Source organism: Chionomys nivalis, chromosome 6, assembly GCF_950005125.1.
Source record: "Chionomys nivalis chromosome 6, mChiNiv1.1, whole genome shotgun sequence".
Classification (NCBI taxonomy): domain Eukaryota; kingdom Metazoa; phylum Chordata; class Mammalia; order Rodentia; family Cricetidae; genus Chionomys; species Chionomys nivalis.
In genome coordinates, this window is record NC_080091.1 from 37,771 (window position 1) to 55,835 (window position 18,065).

The following is an 18,065-nucleotide window of genomic DNA, read 5'->3' on the forward strand; positions in this document are numbered from 1 at the left end:
ACACACAGTCACAGAGGTCCTGCTGTATGTTGACTACAACTTGTTTGCAGTCTGAATCCTGTTTACTTTGGAGCTCAAATGTAGACTGAACATTTGACTGTTTTAATCTTTGCGACACAGAACTCATTTTGATTAAAATATTGGACCTGCAAACTAAGACCTAAGCTTTCTCCTCATGGAAGAAAAGACACAAAATAAGAAATGATTGAAGCCCTTCTTCACTCAAGAGGGGGGCAGGCCTGAGGGTTTAACTGCGGCTCAGAGACTGGAACTGGTATTTGATAGCAGCAATGTCATTGGACTCTCACCTATCGAAAAATCTTTTATTGTCTTTTGATTACTATGGATTTAAAAAAAGTGTGATATGTTAAATTGTGGGTTTATTGTTAATTCCCATTCTAGAATTATAGTATTGACCTGATAATGTTTGTAACTGTTTATAAGATGTTGAGAAAAGTTTTGACATGTCCTGTAAATGTTTGGACTTAATGCATGTGTTAAGAAGTCTAGATTTTGATAAAATTATCAAGAGGTGCTCTAGACCAGCAGAAGAAACATTTTCAACTCAGGCAATCTTCCTCTCCTTTAAATAGGAGACTATAGCCTTTAGGAGCATGATTATTCATAAACATTATGATCTCTCCTGACAAAAAAAGTATGGCTCCGAGACACAGAGCCCAAAGGTATTCTCTCCCTTAATCTATTTTATTCACAAAGGTCAGAGATGGGTTTGAAGCTTCTCCCCAGATGCCTAAGACAGGAACTCGCATGATTAGAATGCTAGTTTCTGATGGTAAGCGTCGGTAGATCTTTGCCTAAGGCAAACACAGTCATCTACCCTGTTGCAGAAGCACAGGCTTTATTAAAGTTAATATAAGGGAATGGATTGTAGAGGGTGGATTATACAGGCCCATTTTCTTACATTGTATGGCATTCAGAATTCTGAGTGACCTGGCAAGGCACAATTTGCATCTACTACACAGAAAGGAGTCTCCTAGCCTTTGGAGAGTGAGACAACTTGACACCATCCTAAGTAAGTGGTCAGGCTATGCTGATGCCATTCTGTTCCTTCTATTGTGATTTAAGAGATCCCCTGGGGAAGAGGTGTTTTTCAGTCTATGTGACAGAGCAGGCATAGGTGTGGATGTGACCTAAGTCATTCTCCCTGCTACCTAGGAAATGGAATGTTAATAAACATTACCCTCAGTTTACATTTTGATATAAAAATGGTTTAAATAGTAAATGCAGGTGAATTTCAGAATGTGAATTTAGGATTTCATGAAGGATCTCTGAAACTTCCTCCCTATAAAGTCATGTGAGTTGTATTTTTAATTCTACACCGAATAGTTTCAAGAATTGAATAGTTTGGGAAGATTATGAGACATACATGTCTTTATGGAAGTGTAGGGCTCACTTCTCTAGTTTCATTAGGAGCAGGATTATGAAGTTTCGAGGTTAATTTACATGTAACTTCAGGCTAACCTGCCCTTAGCTCTCCATATCTTCTTCAGTGCTTGTTGTTTGCAGCATAGTCTCGTTATAGTTTTCAGTGGTATTTCCCAAATGGGTAAAAATGTTGAATTATCTGCAGATATGCATATTTGTCACCTGTCAATCTTTTGTAACGAAGTATCTGTTCAGAATGTATGTCTACTTTTATTGGCCGGTATGCACATTTTTGTAGTAAATTTGTAGGCATAGGTTTAAAGTTTTCAAAGACCTCGTAGACATCTCATTCCTAAAAATTTCCTTTATGCTTTTGTTCAGCCTCTTGGCAACTCAAATGGCCTCATTTTTCTCATCCAGTGGCTCTCCAAAAAATAATCATCCTGCATACAGCTTAGTCCCTGAATGAGCTCAGAATGAGGTCACATAAAGTAAATCCCAGTAAACAAGGGTTAGTGAGATAGCTTATTGTGCAAAGGTGCATGCTGCCAAGCCTGACAAGCTGAATTCAAGTTCTAGGACCCAGATAGTGGTACAAAAGACCTGACACTAAATGTGCGATTTAGGAAATGTACATGTGTGTGCACACCCCCAAGAGCACACACACTTAGACACAAAATTAATAAGCTAATTAAGTAATAAATTAATATGAAAAAGAGAATCTCTGTAAATAAATCTTTTCCATGTAGCTACTGGACTGATCAAGTGGTATAACTATCTGGAGAGGGTGTGGGCAAGAATCCCAAACCTCTTCCACCCCCTCCAGTGGTTTCTAGGGTGTTGTTTTTTGCATGGATTTCTTGTTTTCAATGCCAGAGTATAGTCTGTGCTATTAAAGCAAACTGGCAGCATGACCTAGAGTTTAAAGCAAACTAAAATGACATGATGGTTACAAGAATGAGGAACCCTTGTTTTCTGTAAATGATGTGTATATAATATACGCATTGTGAATGATTTAATAAATTGATAACAGTCCATTACTTCATATAGTCAACAATCATGAGAACATTTGAGATGCCCAATCTAACCCTTAGAATCTATAAGTGTGTTAATAGCACATGAAAAGTCAGAATTAAAGTTGTGTAAGGTTTCATTAGATGGCCCTTGGAATAGATTATCTGTGTGGGTTAAGTATAATCTCTAGGTTGCTTTTAAATGCAAGAGGGAAACATGAAGGGAGTGCCAATGTGATACCATATGAGAGATTCAACCAGACTCAACACTCTTGCCCTTTAAGGGGAAAGGGGCTGTTAACCAAAGAAGGCAGAAAGTTTCTAGAGATAGGAACATAGATTTTCTGCTAGAGTTTCAGAAAGTTCAGCCAACACCTTGACTTTAGTGATGAGAAATGAAGACTGATAGGCTTCATCTTACTTTCATACACAGTTATATGCAGAGTTCAGTATCTCAGTCTATTGGGCTGAGGACCTAGTTTCTTGTTGGCTCTTGACCAAACACTTCTCTCCCCATTCCCTGTCACATGTTCCAAGACATTTCACAGCATTGTAACTGACTTTAATCAGAGGAAAGGGAGAAAAAAACCAGTTTGTTTATAGCCTAATCTTATGAATTCTTTTTCTCACCCAGACTTTGATGGGAATAATTGACAATTAAACGTTGCATTTTATAAGTATAGCATATTTGATAGGCATGTGCATTGTTCTGAAGACGAAGGCTAGAAGCCTCTGAAAGCTACTGCTGTAGGGCTGTGCTGAGGGACTGGAGAATGAGATGACATCCAAGGGCAACAGCAACATGTTGATGTGCTCTCTGCAGAACAGTGGAGTTAGCATGTGATGGCTGTTTCTCCTCTTTCACACTTATGCTGTTGCATGGCACTGTTCCCATTCATCCTGGGTCCTCCCCTGTCCATTTACTGTCTTACATGTCAATCAACTCTAGAAATGCCTTCAAAGACACAGAGAGATGCTTTATTAATCTCACAGATCACTATCTAATCACATTGATGTTCAAGATGAGTCATTACACAGCCCAGGCATGGAGGTTAGAGATAACATTTGTCTTGAATGAAAGAGTTTCAAATTCACCTTGAGCCTGAGGATAAAGTTCAGGAATGTTTGTAAAACAGAGTGAGAGTGGCCTGTGCATGTGTACTCAAACCTCACAGCTCTCATGGGTCACAGATTCAGAAAATGTTGGTGTTAATGTGAGGTGAGGTCCCCAGGGGACACTTTGCACAGACTATGTGAAGGGTTGATGATTTTAACAGAGACATCCTTCACTCAATTCCTTCAACATTAACCATCACAGATGCCCTAGAAATGGATAAAGCATGACCATTCTGAGGTGGCTAGGTTTCCAACTAAAACTTTATTTCAAAAACTGGGAGAATAGTCCTTACTAAAGAGAAGAATAAGCTCTTTTAATTGGTACAATGACCGTCTAAGATGGGTGTTCTTATTCCCATTTTACAGATGAGTACACTGTAGCTCAGACTGGCTGAAGCAACCTGTTGCTAGCTGAAGGACAACCCTGCAGTCCTAAGAGGATTTGGCTCAGGCTCAGCTACTGCTTCCTACAATGTCCTGAACAATGTCTTTACTCTGTGCACATGGTTCCTTTTAGCTCCAACCTTCCGCAGTCACACAAGAAGTCTGAGGTAGCACAGCTTCAGAGATCCAGAACCTACTCTTTCCCAGACAAGGATTACTCTAGGGCTTGTAGGAGTCTAAGCCCATGTTAGCAGACGCCTGGTCTCCATCACTCCCACAGAGGACCCTGACCTCAACTATTCCTGGGAGAACTTTATCCCCACTTCCATATGAGTCTTCATAGGCTTCATCCACCACTCTGCAGCATCCTATGGCCCCTGACCAGACTCCTAGAGGGGAAAGTGGACACTGTCCTGCTGAGTGTGGATCAAGAGTGGAGCATGGGGAGGCAGATGCTGCCAAGTTGTGCATGGATCAAGAGGCTAAAAGGTGATGAGGATGTTCAATGGTTTTTGCATGTCTGAACCTGCGTGTCTAGTCCCCCCCCAGACCATCTGTGTTCTGCCTGCCTTTGACCTGAGCTGCAGACTGAGACAAAATACCTCCTTCACCTACCCACTATCACCCCCTTATGCCTTTGCATAATCCCCAGGGACACTGCCTGGCTAGCTCCCTAAAGCATCTATGAGGTCCATCCACCCAGCCCAGAATTTCCCTATTGTCACCATCACATCTAGGACACAGATGAAGAGTCAGAAATCTCAGGCCACATTTGGGGAGGAGACTCCATAGAAGAAACCACACACTCAAGGGTCAGCATGATCAGAAAGAGCAGCTAACTCATGCAAAGTAATTTGGACTGTAGCCTAAGTAAGTGGGGAGCCAGTGAAAGTCATTGTATAAAAGAGGGTTATGGCTCATTGGAAACCTCTTTGACTGTGGTGTGGAGCCGGATGGGGGAAGGGTGGGCAACAAGGGCCACAAGAACAAGTCCATTCTCCATTTTTCTCTCATCCCCAAAGTAGCTGAACAGTTTAAAGCAAGATTGCTTGAGGCATAGTAGGTGCTGAATAAACATCTCTTAGCTGATTCTATTTGCTTAAGTCAATATGATGTCACAAATATCCCAGAGGAAAAGCAGGAAGGACACTTGGCCTGAGGATACCTTATTCAAATGCTTAGCACCAGAAATGCTTCAAGTTTTATATGTGGGGTATTCTGCAAATAAATGATGAGGGATCTTCAGGGAAGGTTCAGGTGTAAGCGAGGAATGAACGTTTTTCATGCACACTGAAATACATAACCTGAGGTTGCTCTTATATAATGTGTTTAATAACTCCATGAAGCAAAGTGCTATTTAATCATCCACTTGTGTCTTGTGATGGTCCCAGAGCATTTGGATTACCTGTGCTAGAGAAGGTGGGGTTGAGACGCCTGATCCTTCACTGGTCAGCATTACCAGGCATTGTTGGACCCCCTGCTGCTTCTGGGACACCCTTTAGGAAACATGAGAGGAAAGTCTAATAAGCCAGCGCTAAGATAGGAGGGTCATGGGAGCTAGCCTGTGTTTCTGGAAGTCAACGCATCTCCCACCTGGCCAGTTGAGATGGAAGAAGCAGTTTTCTGGGGTCCTGAGGGGTGGGAGGCCTAACTGGAGAGGGTCCTGATCTCCACTTACAGAAGGAAATAGGAATGGAACACTGGTGTTTCTGTCCCTGAATGGAATAAGAAATCAGGTGGGGTGATTTTCGTTACCTGTCCTGTGGAGCTGGGGACAGTGCAGTGTTCAGAGAGTGAGACAGTGGGAAATTCACCTGGAAAACCCCAGACCCAGTGTCTGGGAGATGTCTGGCCAAAAAAGACATCATTCTTCTGAGAGAACAACCCTGACCCATGGGGTGCTGCTTTCTCCAAAGGAGCCACCTAGCCACCAATGTCTTCCTGGTCCTGCAGGATAGGGGGTGAGTCAGGTGTGGTTTGTTGGGAGGAGGGAGGTGTTGTGCTGGTTAATTTGTCAACTTGATACAAAATGGTCTCACTTGGGAAGAGAGAATCTCAAGTGAGGTGTGGCCTCCACCAGATATACCTGTGGACATGTCTGTTGGCTATAGTCATCATGAATGATTGATGTGGGAGGGCCCAGCCCACTGTGGGCTAGTAAGGAAAGATGTGTGTTGTACAGAAGGTATATGGGACAGGTCTGAACTGAACTGGGTGTTCTCCTTTTTTTTTAAAGTTTTCTATGGGTGTTTGGTTTGCATGTATGCCTGTGTACCTGTCGTGAGCTGGTGAGTTTAGCCACTTCAATCACTATGACTTCCTCAGCTCATTGTTCTCTTGTGCCCTTCTCCCCAGAGATCAGTGAGTAACCACGCCAAGTGAAAGAATTGTCTTTACCAGAAATTTCAATATCCAATGCATCAATGGGGTTTACAATCTTAATAGGCATGGGGGACTGATGAAGGGAAAACACAGGCAATTCAATATCACAATTATTAACCCTACTAATCCTAATACTTAAAACCAATTCATAACCTCAATTCAGCTCATCAATTATTCATGAAGCACTTCTTTAAGCTTAATGTAACTTATAAATTAACATTTCCTAATACTAATACCAAACATTAAACATATGTATTAAAATATTGATTTCCCTTAACATTTCATGCTCTAATATTAATACCATTGTTTCAATAACTTTTAACAACTCACACTCTAAACACATGTTACAAAGTGCCCTACTTAAATAATCCTGCTAACACACACACACACACACACACACACACACACACTATATGACCTGATCTGTTCTGTAAAGGGATGAAAGGGACTGTTAAAGTCCAACTGCACTGTGTGCTTGATCATGAAGCTTGCTTGACAGCGTAGTCTGTGTGGTCTGGTGATAGTATCTTATCTTGGGATGCAGGATGTTTGGAGGATTCTGCTCTTGGGAGGCAGGCATTCGATGTTCTGCTCTCTGGCTGGTACTGGGTGCTGGATCATGAAGTTAGTCTGTATTCTGGTACCAGTCTTACCTCGGGATGCAGGGCCTTTGGAAGATTCTGCTCTTGGGTGGCAGAGTCCTGGAAGACAAGGCTTTTGGAGGATCCCTACGAGGCTCAGCAATTTGCCAGAGCCATCGTGATGGTGAGATGACTGTCTTACTTTTGCTTCTCTTTTATATACATTAGCAACTGCTTGTTTACTTGCCTTCCAATAGCCCGATATCCTAGGCTATTGATATCGACTGGGCACTGAGGGAAGAGGTCCCTCTCATGTCCATGTTTCTGGTAAACATGTTTCCTCCAAGTCTGTATCAGCTGGGCACAGAAGGGTGAGGCCCATCTTGTGTCTTACTGGAAAATACATTTACCTCAAAATGGCAAGGGTGTTTTTCATACATGTTTTACTTAACATTGCCTCTTAGTAATTTTCCACACCACACACAAGAAGAAATATTTTTATACTACACCAAGTTGCACTCATTCTTATTCTATAAATTTCCTGCTCTATCTACACTACAGATTTCTCTGTATTTATTCATCCAGAGGGATCTGTTTCTATGCTCATTACTGTACCACAGGTGTTCCTGGTACCCACGGTGGCCCAAAATGTCAGAGTTCTGAGACAGGAGCTATAGAAGGTTTTGAACTGTCATGTGGGTGCTGGAAATCAAACCTGGATCCTGTGAAAGAGCTGCCAATGAATGCCCTTAACTGTGGAAATATCCACCCCTAACACACACCGGGTGAGTTCTTGACAACTCTTTTACATCCCCTGAGCCTGCCTTACTCTCCTGGTGAGATGAGGATTCAGTAAGGCAAACAGGGCTATCCCTCGCTCCTCAGCAGCTGCCTTCATTTTCCATTGGTTGTTGATTAAACATCATGACAAAAAGAAGCTCAAGGAAAAGCCTTAGTTTACAGCTTATAGCAAGCAGTCCATCATCCCGGCAAGGCAGGAATCTGGAGGCAGGAACTGAGGCAGACATGATGGAGGAACTCTGCTCACTGGCTTGATCCTCATAGCTTGCTCAGGTTGCTTTCTTACGCACCCCAACACTACCTGCCCAGGAGTGTCACCACTCACTATGGGCTGGATCCTCCTGCATCAATCATCTGTCAAGAAGATGCTGTGATGGAGAAGTTTTCTCAGCTGAGACACCTCTTCCAAGATGGCACCAGCTTGTGTCAAATTAACAAAAAGCTAAACAGCATTACAGATATCTGAGAGACTGTGACCTCTCATGTCGTGGGAAGCCCTTTATTTTTGTCCCAGCCTCTTTTTATTTTGAGACAGGTTGTCATTAAATTACTCATGTGGCCTTGGAACTTGTGAGCTTCCTCCCTTAGTCTCCCAAGTAGGTGGGGTTATAGGAATATGCCTCTAGGGCCAGCTCACCCCTTTCTTGCACCAGGACTACTCTGAGCTCCCTGCCCCCCAGTGAGTCCCAGTACCTCAGGCAGGTGTGTGAAAAGCCAGACATATTGCGGTCCTCCTCTGGCCACAGCGACCCGGACAGGAATGAGCACCTGCCTCAGGCCAGTCTTCTATTGTAAGACTGAACTGTAGAAAAGGGAAACTGCTTTTGGCAGATGCTAGAGAAGGAACAGATGAGCCTGCTGACTGGCAGCTGCCCACAGAGACTTGTTTCTTGGTGCCTCATTCTGCAGGTCAGTGTGAAAAGTAAGACTGAAAGCCCTATGCATCTCAGCCATGGCAGTGATGCTGAGAGTCTGTGCCTTCCAGATGGCAAGCCTGATGTGTTGCATGAGCTCACCAGGGGATCCCTTTGAGTCCTGGAGCAGGAAGCAGAGATGAGGTCCCAGGGAGGAAGGACCCAGAGGGCATGAGACAGCACCCAAGTCCTGCTGCCGATCTGCTGGAGGCAATTCCTTAGTGGAGGTCCCCTCTTCTGGTGTATGCCTGGGTTTGTTTCAGGCTGCTAACTCTAACTGGCCCAGGATAAAGTGCCTGTTTTAGCTTCCTCTTTTCTTTTTTCTTTTATTGAAAAAAAAATTTTCCGCCTCCTCCCCGCCTCACAATTCCCTCCCCCTCCTCCCGCCCCTCTCCTCCTCCCCCCACTCCTCTTCTCCTCCCTCTCCAGTCTGAAGAGCAGTCAGGGTTCCCTGCCCTGTGGAAAGTCCAAGGTCCTCCCCCCTCCATCCAGGTCTAGGAAGGTGAACATCCAAACTGTCTAGGCTCCCACAAAGCCAGAACATGAAGTAGGATCAAAACTCTGTGCCATTGTCCTTGGCCTCTCCTCAGCTCTCATTGTCCGCCATGGTCAGAGAGTCCGGTTTTATCCCATGTTTTTCAGTCACAGTCCAGCTGGCCTTGGTGAGCTCCCAATAGATCAGCCCCACTGTCTCAATGGGTGGGTGCACCCCTCGTGGTCCTGCCTTCCTTGTTCATGTTCTCTCTCCTTCTGCTCCTCGTTAGGACCTTGGGAGCTCAGTCTGGTGCTCCAGTGTGGGTCTCTGTCTCTATCTCCATCCATCGCTAGATGAAGGTTCTATGGTGATATGTAAGATATTCATCAGTATGGCTATAGGATAGGGTCATTTCAGGTTCCCTATGCTCAGGTGCCCAAGGAACTAACTGGGGACATTGCCCTGGGCACCTGGTAGCCACTCCAGGTTCAAGTCTCTTGCCAACCCTTAGGTGGCTCCCTTAACTAAGATATGTGCTTCCCTGCTCCCCTATCCAACCTTCCTTTATCCCCAATCATCCCATTTCCCCAAGTTCCCCCCATACTCTCCTTCACACTTTTCTCTCCCAATCTCCCCTTACCCCCATCCCACCCCACCCCCAAGATTCCAATTTTTTGCCCGGCAATCTTGTCTACTTCCCATAGCCAGGTGGATAACTATATGTTTTTCCTTGGGTTCACCCTCTTATTTAGCTTCTTTAGGATCACAAATTATAGGCTCAGTGGCCCCTATCCATGGCTAGAAACCAATTATGAGTGAATACATCCCATGATCTTCTTTTTGGGTCTGGGTTACCTCACTCAGGATAGTATTTTCTATTTCCATCCATTTTTAGCTTCCTCTTTTCATTATGCTTGTAACTACAGTAGTTGTGATCGTTTTGCTCTCAAATTACAGAAACCTGATCACAGGGTTTACACAGGATCTATTTATGTTACTTAATAAGTCCTTTTATTGTTAGTTCAGCTGTCAGAACCCTCCGAGATGCACCTTACTTTCTGTTTCCTCTCTGCTGTTCTTAGTGCATTAGCTTTTATGTGCACAGGTATCTTCTCTCCATTACAGAAAAGCTGCTGCTGCTGCTCCAGATATCACTCAAACACACTAGAGAGAAAGAAGGAAATGTAAGCTGTGTGCTGGAGAGACGGCTCCGTGGTTAAGAGCACTGGCTGCTCTTGGAGAGGACCTGGGTTCAATTCCTAGCACCCACATGGTAGGTGGACTCTCCAGATCCATGGGATCTGATTCCCTCTTCTGACCTCCAAGGACACCAGGAACATGCTGTGCACAGACACATGGACAGAACACTCATACACACAAAATAAAACAAATCCTTTTTCTTTCCTTCTTTCTTTCTTTTGATTTTTTTATTTTTTTTTTTTTTGGCCTTCAAGACAGGATTTCTCTGTGTAGCTTTGGAACCTGGCCTGGAACTCACTTTGTAAACTAGACTGGCCTCGAACTCACAGAAATTCACTTGCTTCTGCCTCCCAAGTGCTGGAATTAAAGGTGTTCACCCAGCAATAAAATAAATCTTCAAAACTTTTTCTTTAAAAGTGTAAGCTTTTCAGACTTCCTCCTGTCAACCCCACTTCAATCTTGTTTAAGTTGAATGGTCTCACATAGCTACATGGGAATCATGTATGAAATAGGGAATGGACACCATTGACTCAGGCCACAGGCCCTCACCCCTGACTGTGTCTTCTAGAAATACTTTTAGTGTACTGACTGTACATGGTATTAACTGAGTCTGGCAGTTCTTAGTCAAGGGTGATTTGGAAAATTGGATTGGTTTTCAAAATCTGTGTGGTCGTGTGTATGTATGTATATGTGTATGTGTATGTATATGTATATGTGTTTGTGTCTGTACATGTGTACATTTGAGTATATGTATACATGTGTTTGTGTGTGTTTAGGGGGAGGAGGAAAAGAGGAGGAATGTGTTTTCCAGAGAACATGTGTGACAGTCAGAAGGCTACCTTGATGGTTGACTCTTATCTTCCAGTGGCTGGAGACTAGGCCTCTCTCTTACTTTTCCCCTGAGTGAGCCAGGTTAGCTGACCAGTGAGTGAGCTTTAGGGTTTCTATATCTTCACCTCTCATTATTTCCTGTAGGAGTGATTGGGTTACACATGTGTGCTGCCATGCTTGGATTCCAAACTCAGCTCTTCATGCTTGTGTGCTAAATTTGATTTACCCAATGAACCATCTCCTCAACCCCTGGGCACATTAAAATTTAAAAATAAAAAAAAAATTTTTAATAAAATGTACTTGCTTAGTGTGGAGGGGAGAAAGTTTGATTATTTCTTTCTCTCCCCTCCCCCCTTTTTTGAAGCAAGGTTATGTGAATCCAAAACTAGCCTCAAGTTCACTTGTAGCTGAGGACAGCCTTGAAATTCTGGTCCTTCTGCCTCTACTCCTACTAGGATTATAAACACAAACCACCATGCCCTGTTTAATGTGAGTTCTAGACCTAATTATAGATTCTAAAGGTTGAAACGTAACCAATATTCACTGTAGGGTTTAGAATATTTTTAAATTACCTTTTTATTTACATTTTTTCCCTGGAGTTTCAAATCACACCCCCACTTCACCACTTGCCTTGGACCATTTTATTCATACAGCCCCTTTGCTATACGGTATGAAACGCTCAGAAAAGAAGTCAGAGGAACTAAACTAGACAAAGGTCCTGGGGAACTGGGAGGCTGTTCCTTTCAATTAGATGGGGGGGGGGTACTGAAGGAATCTAGCTGATTCAGATTAGGAATATAAAGTAAATTTCTAAGACTACCTGTCAATCTATACTCTTGCTAAATCAACTAGTCAATCAGTATAGTCAAGGTTGTTCAATGTTTGTGTCAGTTTGTGAATAGTCTTAATGGAAGCTTCTATTCCTGCCCCTGACTTCCATATTCCTGGAGCAACCAACTTCTAATTTAAAAAGAAGCAAAGGCCTTCTTTTCACTTGCCAAACACATGGTGATTCAAACACTTTGCATTGACGGTGGTAGCCTGGACGTGATGTCACATGTCCAGTCAGTGATCCTCTTCCTATCTCTTCCAGTCTGTGCTTTTAAACGTGTTTAATGACCATGGGTATTTGTCATTATTGGCTGCCCAACAGCAGATCATGAAGGGCTTGGGTGGAAAGAAGGGGTAGAATGGTGTCTCATTTCAGAGCCCAGGTTGACCTCAAACTGCCAATCCTCCTGCCTCTGTCACTCCACCCATCTTAAAAACTGTTACGTTGCCGGGCGGTGGTGGCACACGCCTTTAATCCCAGCACTCAGAGAGGCAGAGGCAGGCGGATCTCTGTGAGTTCGAAACCAGTCTGGGCTACAAGAGCTAGTTCCAGGACAGGCTCCAAAGCCACAGAGAAACCCTGTCTCGAAAAACCAAAAAAAATAAAAAATAAAAAAAAATAAACAAAACTGTTAGGTGGATTATACTCAAGCTTCCTGGGTCTGGAAAGGAAACCCTTGACAACATGGACACGTGGATACAGCATGGTGGGAACACATGATGACCTCTGACACAGAACATCTGTCCCCATTCTAACTCCACACCTGAATCCCTCTGAACTCTGTGGAGGTGTAAGGGACTGTGGTGTGCTTCTCAGAGCTGACAGAGCACAGCAGACAGAGGACCTGGCCCACCAATCAGCCCTGCTGGAAAAAAGATCACATTCCCACAGATTCAGAGATTTCCCTTTCAGAATGTGGAACTTCTCCTGTCACCTCTGCCCAGGGCCATGCTGATTGCACTGCTCAGGCTTTAGGGTCTGTGATGCCAGCTCAAGCACTGATTGGTGAACTTTTAACTGAGGCAGAGTTTAGTGAAAGAGTTCCGACAAATGTATGCACTTGGACAGTTACCATTTTAGTTGGTTAATTTTCTCTTTGGGAAGGAGGAGTAAATTTTGATTTGGGATAATGCCCACATATTCCTGAATTTTCCCCCTTTTGATTTTTATGAAAACTTTTTGTGGTAAAATGTGTATTACAGAAAATATGCCATTGCTGACATCTAGCACTTTCTCAAGCAACCGCTGTCTAGCTCAGCATTCTCATCAGCCCAAAAGCAAGCCACACACTTAAGTAGCCAGTTCCCAATCCCTTGACTTTTTGTCTATTTAGCTTTTCCTATTGACAGCATTTTGCATCAATAGAGGATACAATACTGTCCCTTTGTGCATAGCCTTCATTTTCCACCCAGCACAATGATTTCAAGGTGGCATGTACCAGAAATTCACTTCTTTATATGGCTAGGTAACATTCTAGTAGATGAATGGATATGCCTCAATTTATTTATCCATATTCATTCATTGATAGGCATTTGAGTTGTTTCTACCTCTTAGTTTTGGGAAAGGTCACATATGAATTTCATGTGGCCATTTATTTTCAATTCTGAAAAGGATATTATTTCATTTAAGCAACTCCAGTGCAGTGGGTTATTGAGGTAACTGGCACTTAGGCCTTCTGGTCCATTCCCATCACTGGTGAAACTGTCAAGGAAAAACTGTCAGCAGTGCTGATGTCATGCTGGGCAAGAACTCTGCCACCGAGTTGACAACTTTGATGGTGCTTGGAAAGAGGACATACATACAAATGGAAAGCAGGAAGGAGGGGCCACTGCCTTTCCAGTTGATAGAATCACACACTTTGCTAACATTGCATTTAAAAGGCTTTAATTCTGTGTAGATGTCCGGAGCCCTGGCCACTTGAAGCAAAGCAGCTTTTAGTGCCTGGTTACCTTCCAGACTGGAATGTACGACAGTTATAAAGTGACAGCTGTCCACTGAGCAGTCTGGTGACAGCTGATCCCACACTGACTGCAGTGGGCAGACTGTAGAGGGACAGAAGGAGCTAGAGGGGAAGTCTGGCCTCACCAGTGGAAGTGCTGCCTACGGGATATGTGTCTGGTAGTTAGGAGTCCCACTACCTCTCTGTCCTCAGACCTTGCAAAACAATCCCTTCCCCAAGCTTCAGGAGACAAAGAATTCAAGAGCTCCAAGAAGGAGCAATACTGGCTCTCCATTCACTCTGAGAATTCCATTTGCTCAGAACACAGCTACAGACAGATAAGATTTGGGATATGCACATGGGGGCTAGCAGCATCCTAGCTCAGCAGGTGTGTGTTGTGAGTCTTACTCTATGCAACTACCCAGCTCCCAGATCATGATACAGGGCCTTATTAATTATGAAAGTTTTGCTGATAGCTTAGGTTTGTTTCTAACTAGCCCTTATAACTTAAATAACCCATTTCTTTTAATCTACTTCTTTTATGTGACTTGGTTACCTTTACTTTGTAATGCCTATACTACTTTGTAATACGGCCCTGGCATTGGCTCCTCGCTACTCTATCCTTCTTCTTCCCAGCATCCTCTGTGCCTGGAAATCCTACCTAGATATTGGCCATTCAGCTTTTTATTAAACCAATCTGAGTGACACATCTTCACAGTGTACAAAATGATTATTCCACAGCAGGTGTGTTGGCCAGCTGGGTCTGTACAAGTGACCCCCTCCATTCCTATGGCTTTGGGTCTCTACAAACAGTTTCTTTTCCTATTGCTCAATTCAGGAGAGAGTCAATCCCATACAATAGGCCACTGGAAAGTTTCCTCAACTATAAGACATCATTACTGAAAGGCTCTACTGTTTAGGGTAAAGAGACAATTGATTAGCCTGTCTCCAGTACTCAGGAAGAGATGACATACCATCAGTATGTCTGCTGACAAAGTGGGCCAGGCACAGCCCTACTACAGATTTAGTAACCTCCTGGGCAGGGCTTGATGGAGCTCAGTGGTAAAGCCATTGCCTGGCATGTCCAAGACCCTGGATTTTATCTCAGCACAGCAAATACACAATAATAACAATTAACTTCCTGGGCACCCTGAGGTTTTTCTAGATAACCATAAATGGGAAAGATATGAGAAGGAACAATGTCCCCAAATGCTCATGTGTCTTGGACCAACTTGAATGGAAGCTTGCCTCTGTATCCCAGCTACTTTGAGTACACATGGCTGTAGCTCAATTGGGGGACATCCCAACTATGGAATCCCTAGGTTGTAATCATTACATAAGTGAGATCACACAATCATTCATTCATGCACTGATGAGGAATAATTTATGGGCCATTCACTATGTTTTTTCACCTCTTTATACCTCAGCTTGCTAGTCCATGAAATGATAATGTGACCGTGAGAGAGTCATCATGAATTTTAATGAATTGCTGTTGTCAAGTATTTACAAAAGTACAAAGTCAGCCTGAGGAGATAGTTCAGAGGGCGAAGGTGCTTGTTTTCCAAGCCTGGAAACCTGAGTTTGAGCCCTGGGACCCAAATATAGGTGGAAGGAGTGAGAAAGTTGTCCCTTTGACTTTCATATGCACATGTTGGTACGTGGGCACACCACACACACACACACACACACACACACATACACAAAGAATAAATGAGTATTTGGGGTGTTGGTTCCTTTTTTAAAGTGAGGAGAGGAGGGAAAGAAGGAGGAGGCACAGGGCTGCATCAGCACTGACTCATGGTTTGGAAAAGGTTAAATGAGAAAAGAAACTGCTGAGGATGAGATCCACAGCTTCCCTCTGGAGTGGAAGGCTTACATTCTGAAGTGTCTATTAAACATCAAAGTCGAGGCTGTAGATCAGGAACTCTCATACACATGCCTGGAAGTTGAGGGTTGGTCTCTATTGGATATAGAATCTATGGACGAGTAGCATTTAAGGCCAGTTGCTTTTTAAAGTCCTAAGATTGTGATTTCCAGTGGAGAGGGCATACAGAGAAGATCTATTCAAAGAGCAAGCCCTGGATGGCCTGAGGCTTAGGTGTTACAGATCTCAAAGACAGAAGAGCAAAGGAGTCTGAACAGGGACAATAGAAAGGGATAAACCCTGTAGAGCCAATGTCCTGGAAGTTCAGGACAGAAGAACTTTGCAAAAGTCAAGGAATGGAGTCAGTCACAGGATGTGGAGACTGGAGACTTAGGAGTTCAAGATCAGTTTCCATGTTATAATAAACTCAAGGTCAGCCTGGATTATATGCAATGATGTTTGAAAAAAAAATGAAAGAAATAGGAAAAGGAGAGAGAGGGAGTGTGGGTTATGATGTTTGGTCCTAACCTAGGTGTCTGTGAAATACTGAGTAGTAATAATAGTGATCTTAGTAAGACCACTGGTTCTGTGGGGATGGTGGAAACCAGTGATATACTGCAGTGTGCTTAATAGAGAAAGGGAAACTGGTCAGGGTAGCACATGCCTTTAATCTCAGCACTCCTGAGGCAGAGGCAGGTGTGTCTCTATTGGTTCGAGGCCAGCCAGTCTATGAAGTGAGTTTCAGGACAGCCAGGTCTACACAGAGAAACCCTGTCTTGAAAAACAAAACAGAAAGCAGGGAGAAAGAGAGGGAGGGAGGGAGTCCTGAATTGGAGGCTGCAGTTCTGAGAACTTTTTTGAAGATATGAATGTAAAGGAGCTCAAAGAACTCGAGATTCTCCTGCTCCTGTGTCCCAAGTGCTGGGATCACAGGTGTGCATCTCTTCCTCTGAAAAGTATTTTCACCTAGTGAGTAAAGTGGGGAAGCTAATTCAAGTGGGTGAGCATACAAGCCACTAGTGTTCATTGCTGATGTTACAGAATCACTGATGAGTTCTGCCCATGATACATATCCATGTAATTGCTATGGCATACATTGTTCTATACCATACTTGGAAAAAGCAATATATGTGTTGGACAGATATCTCAGCAGCTAAATGCACTGGCTGCTCTTCCAGAGAACCTGGGTTAAACTCTAGAGCCCACATAGTGGCTCACAACTCTTAGAAATTCTACTTCCTGAGGACCTGATACCCTCTTCTGACTTCCTTAGGCATCAAGCACACACATGGTGCACAGGCAAATACACAGGCAAAACATCCACACATAAAAATTCACTTAAAAAATAACTAAAAAGCACTGACAGTGTCATCATTATTGTCTAAGCAGGTGGTGCATGGTCAGAGTTGTATATATGCAGATAGCACACACATACCAGCTGCTCACTCAGTTCAAAACTCTTACGTAAAGAATGGAGACAGTGTGCTTTACTGGAGCCCATGACTCCAAAGTGAAATGGAACAGTGTTCTGGGGTCACTATGAAATAAATAAACACATCATTATCAAAGTTGTGACCTGTTATGGTATGGATGTAGAGTAGCCTCCTAAGGGCTCCTGTGCTTACTCTCTGTCTGGTGGCACCACTGAGAGGTGATTGAAGTGTGTTTGTGCTGACCTTCTCCATGGATGACCCATTGGTGACATCACAGCAACTGGGCTGTTAGGACATGGGTCCTAGTCAGAGGAAGTGGGTCTTAGGCTGTTCCTGTAAGGGAATTATCTTCCGCATCACTCCTCCATTTTCCTAGCAGTGAAGGGGCCTGGTGGTCAGCACTGTGCCTTTCTGTGCTGTATGTAGACTGCTTCAGACACTTTCATGGGGGACATGTTTATGGTTCCTGATGATCTGGGAAGAAACAAACAGACCTCGCCAAGAAGAATTTCTTCTAAAGGAGGGCTTTTTTTTTTTTTTTTTGGTTTTCTGCTGGGCTATTTTATTTCTTTTTTTTTATTTTTTAACAGTTTTATTTTTTTAATTTATTCATTTACTTATTTATTATTGGTTTTTCGAGACACAGTTTCTCTGTATAACAGCTCTAGATGACCTTGAACTCACTTTGTAGACCAGACTAGACTTGAACTCCCAGAGATCCACTTATCTCTGGGTACTGGTTTTCAGGCATGCTCCACCATCCCCGACCTTGGGGTTCTTTAAAGTGACTAAGAATGCAACATTTTCACCTTCCCTGGAGGCATATACAAGTAGTTGCTAGACACAGTGGCAAAGTACTTACAGGTTCTTATCCTAATTTTTTTTTTTTGGATCAAAATTTTATTTATTTTTTT